The sequence below is a fragment of the Nanorana parkeri genome, unplaced genomic scaffold, assembly GCF_000935625.1.
Source record: "Nanorana parkeri isolate BGI_ZX_2015 unplaced genomic scaffold, ASM93562v1 scaffold1681, whole genome shotgun sequence".
In the NCBI taxonomy this organism is placed as follows: Eukaryota; Metazoa; Chordata; class Amphibia; order Anura; family Dicroglossidae; genus Nanorana; species Nanorana parkeri.
Genome location: NW_017307949.1, coordinates 173,793 through 185,980, shown reverse-complemented (window position 1 = coordinate 185,980; position 12,188 = coordinate 173,793). Strand labels below are relative to the sequence as shown.

Sequence of the window (12,188 nt, the reverse complement as noted above, 5' to 3'; positions counted from 1 at the left end):
ACATTGTAACATGCATGGTGAACTTTACACCTATGGATTTTTAACCCAAGTTTTTATGGCGCTACGAAATGCACACACCCCTAATCAATATGAGTATGCTGTAACTGAGCCATGAAACTATTTCTGCGTGGGCATGAGTGTATAACCTTTTAGCCTATTTTGCAGTGCCCAGCTGGCACATTGGCAGTTCCCGCCGCCAAATTCACATGATGAAATGCTTTCAGACATTGTAAGAAACCCCCAGAATACAGGAAATGTAGGGAAAAGGTCAGCTAGTTAGATTTGTAACTGAGGAATTTGTTGCTTTGTCCGAAAGAACAAAACAATCTGAAACTGGAGCCCACATGAAAATCCAATACTGACTACGGGAATTAATGAACTAATGTAACCCCGACAGAACCAATTATGTCATAACCTTGGAGTGCACCAAAAAGTGTCAGGAGCTCTGATGAGACCTGGAGAAAACCCACATTAATACAGGAAGGACATACAAACTCCATGCATATAGTCCTCCTAGTGGGAAAGCAAGTTCAAACTGAAGGTGAGATAACTAACAAATAAGAGTACAAAAGACTTACTTAAAGCCCATCTCCAAGCAAACCAAAAAACTACCCTTGTAGTGAGGCTACCCCGGCACTGCAAGGGTTAGGTCAAGGGCAGGCAACCTTGGCACTCCAGCTGTTGTGAAGCACATGGATATGTATGACACCTAGAGGCATGACAGAATTTGTAGTTTCTACCAAAACTGGAGTGCTGAAGTTGCCTAGCTCTAAGCAACTTACCCGATCCCCGATCCGCTGGTGGTCAGCGCTCTCCTCCGCTCTGGTTTGGACTGTTCCTTGAAGTCCTCACATCTAATGCAGGTCTATGGAGCCTGTATTAGTCATGATGACACCACTGGTCCTTAGACTGCCAAAGTGAAGGGGAGAAGAGCCTGTGCGGACAGGTCTAGCAGCCTGGAGGGAGTGGGGATCAGGTAACTAAAAGGGCTTTACTCCAGCTCATAGACAAAAAAGAGCACTTAACCCTTGCAGTGTGGGAGTAGTCCCATTGCAAGGGTAGTTTTTTGGTTTGCCTGGAGATGGGGTTTTAAAGCAGGATGAACAGCAGCAAGGGAGTGATAACAATGGCAAAGATGAAGGTAAACTTGCTAGTGGTGACCTGGGCCTTCAACAGCCCTGTCAGATAGTCAACCGAGGTTGGTGACCACAAATTTATCTGCTGCAAATAAGCAAAGCTCTATGGTCAACTTCCTGCCCTCAAATTGTAATGTGACAATGAAGGAGCAGCAGTAAACTTATGGGGCTATCTTTATGCTCACTCTGCTCGCTCCACCTGTTAGCATATTCCTTTACAGCACACATGCATTCACTAGAGCCTTATTGGCCATATATAGGCTGCATTTGTGTGCGTTGCAATAAAATGATCCAGGCATATATTATATTTCAACACGGTGCACTACAATACATTGCAATGTGCTGCTACACATACGGTAGAATGAATTTCCTTTCAAAAAATGTTTAATAAAAAGTAGAAAGAAATCAAGCACTTGTAACCACGCACTGCAGTGCATGCTAAAGCACGTGTTATACACACCATAATATGTGCCTGCTAGTGTGAATAGACCCAATGCACCAATACACGACAATGTGTGTAGTGTACATGCGTGTCCGCGTCCAGGGACTGTACATGTGGATACCCAACAGCTGATTTGTGTGTCGGGGTGTCATTGATTTTTCACAGGCTTGCCGGAACATCTGTGACTCCCGGGCCCTCCTGCGCACTGTACGGGCCTCTGTTCCCATGTGAATGAGCCCTAAAACTAAACCACACATGTACAGAACCGTCACTTCAACTATTAAAATGTTTTCACAGTTGGAAAGTGAAATGTATCTTAGCCTGGGGTCAGAGGTATAAACAGCAATCAGCGTCCTTGGGAAAAGTCCAATGTTAATACATGGAAAATATTTTCGAAATGGTTGTGAAACAAGGTCGTCTAATATTTCACATGCACTGTACAATAAGAGATAACAAAGTGTGTTCTCTGCAAGATCAGCTATCTGCCAATGATAACGTACTCAGTTTCTGCACTGAGATAACCAGCAAGTCATCACTGAGCTGTGATTATTAATTTATGCATGGTTAACAACAGTACAATGGATTGCACACATAACAGATCATGAACATGACATGAGACTGTCAGTTAAAGGCGCGTTCTGGTCAGCCATGAATATTTTGCGTCCAGACTGATTCTGCAGTTTAAAGTAGAACAAAACCAGAACTAGATTACACATAGTTTGCTAAAGCACTATGAGGGGGATATACAGTATCTACATTAAAACAGAATCTGGAGCAGATATCCATAGTAACCAATCAGTTTATCTCATGTTCAAGGCTTTGCTGAACAAACTGAGAAAGAAGATGATTGGTTGCTACGAGCAACTGCTCCAGATTTTGTCTGCTCCGGTTTCAATAAATTCCCCTCAGTATATCATTAACAATTACCTTGTTTTACTGTTTTCACCTTTTTTATCTTCTTTTCATCTCAGTGCAATGATCTCTATTTTGTCTACATGCACTCGCTCCAGCATCCGCTGCTCACCATTGCTCTGGGCCAGCTTCCTGATAATAGTGGGCCATACCTAAACAATAGAGGATCTATTAATAAACAATTTGCAGAGCCATCTACCCTGGGAATCTCTATGAATATCCGTTCTATGGAAATAGAGGCAAAAGTTCATAGATCACAAGCCCTCAGGGGCAGGGCCCTCCTTACCATATTGTCTTGAAATGTGTTGTAATTGTAATGTCTTCCTTATATTGTAAAGCGCAGCGCAAACTGTTGGCGCTATACGAATCTTGTATAATAATAATAGTATATATATTTAGGTTGAATGTAACGTTTAGAAAATACTGTATTTTGGCCCCTGGATGGTGCTGAGCATAGGAAATAAATACAGTAGCTTGTTTCCCATGCTCCTCAGCTCCCTCTAGTGGCCATAATGTGGTATTTTCTAAATGTAACATTTGACCTGAAAAGAAATATACTACAAACATGAATTTTTGCCTCTATTTGCACAGGATACATGTTTAACCCCTTTGTATCCACTGATGTACATAGTATGTCAGTGACAGCACGGCCCTGTAAACAGACTCCCAGCAGCTAAAGCTCTGTTTACCTTGGTAAAGCCGGCTGCTGGCTTTACAACAGAGGCAATTCTGGCGGCTTCTGCTGCCTCCAGATCGCCTATATAGGCCGGTAAAGTGCCCCCCAAGCCCGGAACCCACGCCGTGTTTGCCAGGCTCCGCTGCCCATCCTGCGGGCCCGGCATGTTGGGTGCCGGCGGGAAGCTGGGGAAGAGACCAGCGAACTTCCGTTCACTGATCTCCTCTCTGCTCTATGAGAAAAGGAGGGGCGCGTATTGCATCACTTCCGGTCCCTGGGCTGTCAGTTCTGGGCTCCTGAAGCCGAGCAATAAGCTATTGAAGTGCGATCTGCACTTTAATAGCTTATTTCAAGTGGAAACGGGGGGGTTAGCAATTAAGGTAAAGAAAAGACAAAAACCAGTTTTTAAAAATAATATAGAAAAAATAATTGTAAAAATAATTTTACAAAATGTTTAAAGTCCCCCGTGAGCATGCGTGCATTTGTGCTTTCGGGTGTGCCTATGTACGAAAACGTTGGTCGCTGTACACATGTTGTGTATCACCACACATGCCATAGTGAGAGCAATAATTCTAGGGACAATATTTACGCGTATCTCTAAACGGATGACCTGTAGGGCTTTTAAAGCGTCGTCTATGGACTTTTTGAAGTTTATTGCCGTTTCACGGACGCACGCAAAATGGGTATTTTATTGTTTTTGGGGCACTAAAATGAACTTAAGTGCATTTTTCACAAAATGTTTGGGTTTGATAAAAAGTTGCGCCAATATCGTGCAACATAAAATTTTTATTCTACAGGGTGTTGGCTCTCAGAAAATATATAATGTTTTGGGGGTTTGATGTAATTTTCAGGTCTAAAATGTGGATTATATAATGTGTGCAAAAAAAAAAGGCCTTAGCAAAAGGGTCCTTATGGGCTTAAAGAGATTCACTTTTATAACAGGACGTGCCTAAACCTTCATGGCAGGATCACCAGGGAGATTGTAATGAAAGCTGCAGATTTAAAAAAAAAAAAAAGGATTAAAAACTTTACAAAATGACATTACAACGGTAACACTTGTAGGAGACATTTTACATAGAAGTAAATCAGTTATGATATGTGCAATATACAGTGTACTTGTATGATCCGGCTAACTATTGGCACAGAACTGTTTTACAATACTGAGCAATGAGAATGCTGTCAAATCTTTTAATCTCACTGTGGGATTGTTTTACTGGGTTAGGGGTAAAGATCAGAAGTTAAAGGAGAACTATGGGGTTAAGTCTTTTCCCCATAGTTCTCCTTAGGGTAACGGGAGGACACAAACTAGCGTCCTCCCGTCACCCTAAGCTCAGTATACCGCTAGCTGCTGCGGCTAGACGCCGCAGCTGAAGCGGATCCCGACAATTGTGCCGGGATCCGCCCAGCTGCGTGACTGACAGCTGGCTCTGCCTATCTAAAGGCAGAGCCAACTGTACCCGCCCCCTCCCTCGTCCGTTCCGCCAGTCAGCGCTGGCGGATCGGAGCGGAGAGGGGGGAATCCAGCCCCTCCCCTGTCACGGCAGAGAGCCGTGACAGGATCGAGAGGTGAGCGAAGGCCGGTATGTGTTCGCTCACCTCCCGATCTACTGAGCCGACCTGTGACAGTCTCAATGTCACAGGTCGGCTAGAACTATAAGGTGAGTGAAAAGCACTCACCTCATAGTTCTCCTTTAAAGCTGCTGGACTCTGGGACAAGCAAATATTGTCTTAATACAAGCCATGTGTGTTCTTTCTTGAATCTTGCTGAGCTTTGTGTATTTCTTCCAGATCTGTGCAGTAATCCAGTGTGAAACTTTGTGTCAGGAGCTTCCTGTAATAAAGACCAGTCACTGCTGCTCTCTCTCCGTGTGCAGGGTGACTGGTCTTGTCTCCACCCCCCTCCTGTTGTTTTCTGCAGGCAGTCTGTAGTGGGAGGAGCCTGCTGGGTCCCTCCCATATCTTTGCTCAGGTTATATACAGCACAGTGATGATGTCACTGCTACATTTACAGGGCAATATCTGGCTGTAGAAAGGCATTTGGTGCACACAAAGTGGATTACCATTCTCTGTGGCGATCGAGGAATGTGTCTGAATAAAAGTTTTTGTGCCTGGAGTTCAGCTTTAAAGGAGAACTATGAGGTGAGTGCTTTTCACTCATCCTCATAGTTCTTGCCGACCTGTGACAATGAGACTGTCACAGGTCGGCTCAGTAGATCGGGAGGTGAGCGAACACATACCGTCGCTCGCTCACTTCTCGATCCTGTCACTGCAGAGAGCCGTGACAGGGGAGGGACTGGATTCCCCCAACCCCGCTCCGATCCTCCAGCGCTGACTGGCAGAACGGACGGGGGAAGGGGCGGGTACAGCTGGTTCTGCCTCTAGATAGGCAGAGCCAGCTGTCACTCACGCAGCTGGGCGGATCCAGACAGAATTGTCGAGGATCCGTTTCAGCTGCGGTGTCTCAGTATACCGCAAGCTGTAGCTCGCGGTATACTGAGCTTTGGGTGACAGGAGGACGCTAGTTTGTGTCCTCCCATTACCCTTCGGAAGAACTATGGGAAAAGCTCTAACCCCATAGTTCTCCTTTAATAAAAGAAATGCTTTTAGTATGAAATATACTGAACTATTCCAGTTGGCAAAGTGATTTCTTTGGACTCTTTTATCGGAGGGGAACAATAGTTATGATTTTTGGATGGACTCTGGTTGTGACATACAGTGCTTATGTATATATTTATTGGCTGGGCAGCACTACTTGTACAGATAAATTACAGGGATTTTATGTTTCTTATAATTACAAAGTTGACGCACATCTTTATAACGTGTTTTCTTTTTATCATAGTGTCATAGTTTTGTGTTGTTTACATTGACTGAGAAATGGTAATAATAAATGATATCACACATGTAAGTGTTTCAGGACAAGCTCGCAGCCATTTTAAACTATAATGTATTACATTTGGATAGAGCAGGGACGGATTACAGCAGGAGTAGGCAACGCCAGCCGTTGTGGAACTACAAATCCCATGAGGCATTGCAAGACTCTGACAGCCACAGGCATGACTCCCATAAGCAGAGGCATGATGGAATTTGCAGTTAAAGCACAGCTGGACGGCTGGAGTTGCCCGCCCCTGAGTTAGAACTTCTGTCAAGTTTTTATTTCTGACTGAATGCCTGTTGGGGAGAATTATCCTTACTTCCTGTCGAGACAGGAAGTGATGGGAAATCTCACCAACAGAAAAATAAATTTTTAGTGCAGTGAGGAATGGTTAAACCTTCTGGCAATGTTTGTATATTCCTGCCCCTGTGACAGACTCACTTTGTTGGTGAGTGACTTTATAAAAAACTATGGTACTCCCATTGGAAGGGGGAATGGACATTGTGCAGGGATTGGCCGTGACGTCAGGCCCTTCCTGTAGACTAATAATCCTAGAGGCATCCAGGTGTCACAGGACAGGAAGTGAACACCCAAATGGACTAACAGACGGGTTAAAAACCTACAGAAATGTTAGCCCTCCCCCAAAACGGCAAAAAAAAACTTGGAGTTGTGTAATTAAAGTCCTGCCTAATAGTAGGAGCCAGGTATAATCTTATTATTCTATCTGTGTGCCTCTCTGAAACTGGTCTCACTTTGTAAGTAAGGGCCAAGCCCTGCACAATGGGCATTCCCTCCATCCAGGGAGAGAACCTTAGGGGTTTGTAGGGTCACATTCAATAGACAGTGGCTATGCTCAGCACCCTGTTGTAGGGGAGTGAAACTAAACCAAGAAGGCACACAGCAAAGTGTTTTCTGGTTAAAATGCCCCCATCCAAATTTACCAAGATTTGATGGGTACAGCCGCTCTATTGTTTACATTCCAGCACCACATTGCTCCCTCTGCTGGCCACACCTGCACATTACAGACTCCTATGGGCAGTCCCCAGTATGAAGATGGACATGGCCAGGATGCAGCTGGATGTCAACAAACAGAAGAGCACCAGCACACCAAGAGTATTGTAGTCCAAAGTGTTTGCTTTTTGAAACGTCATGTCATCAGAACTAGCCACACAGGGTCCCCTTCATCAGGCTCGTCATTGCTGAACCTGATGAAGGGGACCCTGTGTGGCCCCAATTTGAATTGGGGCTTTACGGTAAGGAGTGCGACAAGGCAACTCTACATTCAAAAAGAAGAGCAGACACCCCAGGATCCTGGTAAGTATAGATCTGTGGAGGGAGAGCATGGGATTGGTTAGGCCGTGGGGTAAAAAGAATGAAGTACACTTTATCTAAATGTGCACCTACTCTTCAAAGCCCAATGTCAGCCGCCTGTTTTGTATACAGTAGGGAAGGTTAAAGCTTAATTTTAGGCAGATATAAAGGAAGTTAATGCAGCTCTATATTCATGAATATATTATTGTATGCATTTTTGAATGGAAGCAGTGAATGTACCTACGCTATCTCACCGAAGTGAGTACACCCCTCACATTTTTGTAAGTATTGTATTATATAATTTCATGTGACGACACAGAAGAAATGACACTTTGCTACAATGTAAAGTAGTGAGTGTACAGCTTGTATATCAGTGTACATTTTCTGTCCCCTAAAAATAACTCAACACACAGCCATTAATGTCTAAACCGCTGGCAACAAAAGTGAGTACACCTCTAAGTGAAAATGTCCAAATTGGGCCCAAAGTGTCAATATTTTGTGTGGCCACCATTATTTTCCAGCACTGCCTTAACCCTCTTGGGCATTGAGTTCAGCAGAGCTTCACAGGTTTCCACTGGAGTCCTCTTCCACTCCTCCATGACGACATCCCGGAGCTGGTGGATGTTACAGACCTTGCGCTCCTCCACCTTCCGTTTGAGGATGCCCCACAGATGCTCAATAGGGTTTAGGTTAGGGTTGCCACCTGTCCTGGATTCACCTGGACAGTCCGGGTTTTGAGTCCTTCATGTGCTGTGTCTGTGTTACACCCGGAAACAGAACTTGCAGGACTCAAAACCTGGACTGTCCAGCTGAATCCGGGACAGGTGGCAACCCTAGTTTAGGTCTGGAGACATGCTTGGCCAGTCCATCACCTTTACCCTCAGCTTCTTTAGCAAGGCAGTGGTCGTCTTGGAGGTGTGTTTGGGGTCGTTATCATGTTGGAATACTGCCCTGCGGCCCAGTCTCCGAAGGGAGAGGATCATGCTCTGCTTCAGTATGTCACAGTACATGTTGGCATTAATGGTTCCCTCAATGAACTGTAACTCCCCGGTGCCGGCAGCACTCATGCAGCCCCAGAACATGACACTCCCACCACCATGCTTGACTGTAGGCAAGAGACAGTTGTCTTTGTACTCTTCACCTGGTTGCCGCCACACACACTTGTCACCATCTGAACCAAATACGTTTATCTTGGTCTCACCAGACCAGAGGACATGGTTCCAGTAATCCAATAGTCTGCTTGTCTTCAGCAAACTGTTTGCGGGCTTTCTTGTGCATCATCTTTAAAGGAGAACTATGGGGTCAGGGCTTTTCCCCATAGTTCTCCTTAGGGTAACGGGAAGACACAAACTAGCGTCCTCCCGTTACCCTAAGCTCAGTATACCGCGAGCTACAGCTACAGCTCGCGGTATACTGAGACGCTGCAGCCGGAGCGGATCCCGACATCGATGTTGAGATCCGCCCAGCTGGCTCTGCCTATCTAGAGGCAGAGCCAGCTGTGCCCGCTCCCTCCCCTGTCTGTTCCGCCAGTCAGCGCTGGCGGATCGGAGCGGGGAGGGGGGAATCCAGCCCCTCCCCTGTCACGGCAGAGAGCAGTGACAGGATCGAGAGCTGAGCGAACCCGGTATGTGTTGGCTCACCTCCCGATCTACTGAGCCGACCTGTGACAGTCTCATTGTCACAGGTCGGCTAGAACTATGAGGTGAGTGAAAAGCACTCACCTCATAGTTCTCCTTTAAAAGCGGCTTCCTTCTGGGACGACAGCCATGCAGACCAATTTGATGCAGTGTGCGGCATATGGTCTGAGCACTGACAGGTTGACCCCCCCACCCATATAACCTCTGCAGCAATGCTGGCAGCACTCATGCGTATATTTCCCAAAGACAACCTCTGGATATGACGCTGAGCACCTGCACTCAACTTCTTTGGTCGACCATGGCGAGGACTGTTCTGAGTGGAACCTGTCCTGTTAAACCTCTGTATGGTCTTGGCCACCGTGCTGCAGCTCAGTTTCAGGGTTTTGGCAATCTTCTTATAGCCTAGGCCATCTTTATGTAGAGCAACAATTCTTTTTTTCAGATCCTCAGAGAGTTCCTTGCCATGAGGTGCCATGTTGAACTTCCAGTGACCATTATGAGAGAGTGAAAGCGATAACACCAAATTTAACACACCTGCTCCCCATTCACACCTGAGACCTTGTAACACTAGCAAGTCACATGACACCGGGGAGAGAAAATGGCTAATTGGGCCCAATTTGGACATTTTCACTTAGGGGTGTACTCACTTTTGTTGCCAGCGGTTTAGACATTAATGGCTGTGTGTTGAGTTATTTTGAGGGGACAGCAAATGTACACTGATATACAAGCTGTACACTCACTACTTTACATTGAAGCAAAGTGTCATTTCTTCAGTGTCGTCACATGAAATTATATAATAAAATATTTACAAAAATTTGAGGGTTGTACTCACTTCGGTGAGATACTGTATATTTTAAGAGGCCTCTTGCAGTCTTTGGGCCGAGTGGGAGAATTAGCACAATGAGCAAATCAGTTGTGCTATAGTGCAGAAGCACGCTGATAGAAGGTGAGAGCAGAGTGACATCTGTCTGCTGTTTCTACTTTCACTGTCCAATCACATGCTCCTGAAGGGACGAGACCTGTGTCACTGAACAGCAGCAGAAAAAAAATCAGGTCTTTTGCCCCGCCAAAGCTGTGCAAATCTGATAACTAGATGGACAGAAATAGTTATCCTTTGACAGGTAAAATAACCCCCTTGTATGTATTTATAGACATCCCACCTCTCCCGGACTAGCTATTGCACCCGCCCATTGCTGCTGTCAATCAGGAGGATCTGAAGTTCTCCATCAGGTCCTCAACATGTGATTGACAGCAGCAGAGGGCAGGTTCAATAGCCAGCTTGCTATTGGATATTGCAAATTGAAGTAGCCAATAGCAATCTAGCTAAACATTCCTATGCTTTTTAAAAAAAATTAATATTCTGACGGCAGCAGCTGTCGGAATACAAAAAAAACCAGCAGATAGCGAAGAAGCTATTGCTTCCCGTGCTATCTGCCATAATTTCAGGAGGGTCCCCTCCCCTCCCCCGCAGATGGGGGAGAGGCGCAGAGGGCACCTCCCTGAAATGAGAAGGGCACCTCCCTGAAATTGCTTTCTTCAGGTTGGGATCCCTGTATTTAGCTTTTTGCTTGGAGTTCGACCTTGATAAGCCGCTGACCTTTCTATTCATGAGGCAGGGATTGATTACCATTTCTGCCAATAACCTCCACTTGTTTCAGCAGTGCCATAAAGCACAAACAGCTCACCCGTCACCACAAAACTAACAAACTTAGCAAAAGCGCCGCACAGTTGCCAGGCCGCGCATGCGCAGTAAAACTTTCCGAGCTTACCATAGTACGCATGCGTACTAGTTCTACATTCCTGCCGCAAGCAGTTTTTTTTTTTTTTTCTTAACTCGCGGCACTGCGCGCGGCCTAGTCCTCCCGTACCATAGAGACGGGTGGCTAGAGCGGTCGGCTGTACCATAGAGAGTTCGCTGCGTATCCTACACATCTGTGAGGAAGGAAGGACTTCTGTGTGCGCGCGCGGTGGTTCGGGACAGCAGATCCCGGGAGGTGAGTTCCGGCGGTTTGGGGTTGTCAGGCCTTTGGTTTTAGCAGACGGGGAGCTGGCCTGGCGAACAGTGGCCCTTCGATAGTGAGGGAAGTACAAGTACCAGCATGCCCTGTTGTGTATACTTCCGCAGCAGCTGGATGACTGCAGAGATCCAGTGCCTGACAAGCCTGCCATATAGTCCTGACTTCCAGGGACAGCTCCAGGTCCTTCAGATGTGTCCCTGGAAATCATTGGGTCTGAGCATTAAGCATGCTTGTTACAAATGAGCAGGTTTTCATGCTATCCAGGTTCTTGTAGGATGTCTTGTACAATCCAGGGGGGACCTATAGATCAAATATTGTAAAATGTGGCCCTAAAGATTAGAGGATGCCTAAAGGCCAAACTTTCCTTGGTGTTAAATAATATAGGGAAGGGTAAAGCCCATTTTATTTTTTTGCCATCTGTCTCCAATTGGGAAGATTTCACTTCCTGGCCTGTATACTCAACAGGAAGTGAGAGGGAATCTTTTCTTGCACAGCTGTCAGTTGAACAGATACCCCTTCCCCCATGGAAGTTTTCCCATCGCTTCCTGTTCTGAAACGGCTATACAAGTTTGAATCGTCCAACACTGTCTGTGTGGGGGAAAATGGTCATCGGGTGAATCTACTCAGAAAACAAAACCTGACTGACTTTAACCCTTCACATTTCTACCCAAAACTGTCTTTATATATTTCTGAAAATGAATGTCCATCCAAAAACTTTTTGATACTGGGGAAGGACTAGAACCTCCATCCAAAACGGAGAGTAGTATCTAACTTTCTGAATTCAAATCAAACAAATATACATTGCCCAGCAAAGTATTTCTTTACAATTTTACCCAAACACTTACATTCATCATGTTTCTGAACAGCTCCAACTCTCTCAGCTCGGCTTCCCTAAACGTCCTGTCCAGTATAAGATCACAAGGGACAGAGCAGTCCCCAGCAGCAGCCCATCTATTAGCAATGATAAGGGAGGAGGGGAATGACTTGCTGTGTCTGTGGAGACACACACAGCTGACTAACGCACACAAGGGTGGCTCCTTAGGACCCTGCAAGGGAAAGGAGACACCCTACAACAGGATATTAGGACCAGTGCTGATGGGACCAGCTGATTCTGCAGGAAACTAAAACTTTTAAACATCAAAGAGCAGGATCCATTGTATGTGATTTAATCAGCACTTGACAGC

The 12,188-nt window shown here is 45.7% G+C and overlaps 1 protein-coding gene across 2 annotated transcripts in view; it reads left to right on the top strand.

Annotated features, from left to right (window-relative positions):
- Positions 1-1,326: 1,326 nt before the first annotated feature.
- Positions 1,327-12,188, top strand: part of CNOT8 (CCR4-NOT transcription complex subunit 8) — a 29,597-nt gene continuing 18,735 nt past the window's right edge. Inside the window, exons 1-3 of one of the 2 annotated variants that reach the window (XM_018571110.1) lie at positions 1,327-1,337; positions 9,930-9,932; positions 10,844-10,980. The gene's annotated coding sequence lies outside the window, so the exon portion shown is untranslated. Of the gene's footprint in view, positions 1,338-9,929; positions 9,933-10,825; positions 10,981-12,188 lie in introns of those variants that run through there. The other variant, XM_018571109.1, reaches the window with a different exon arrangement.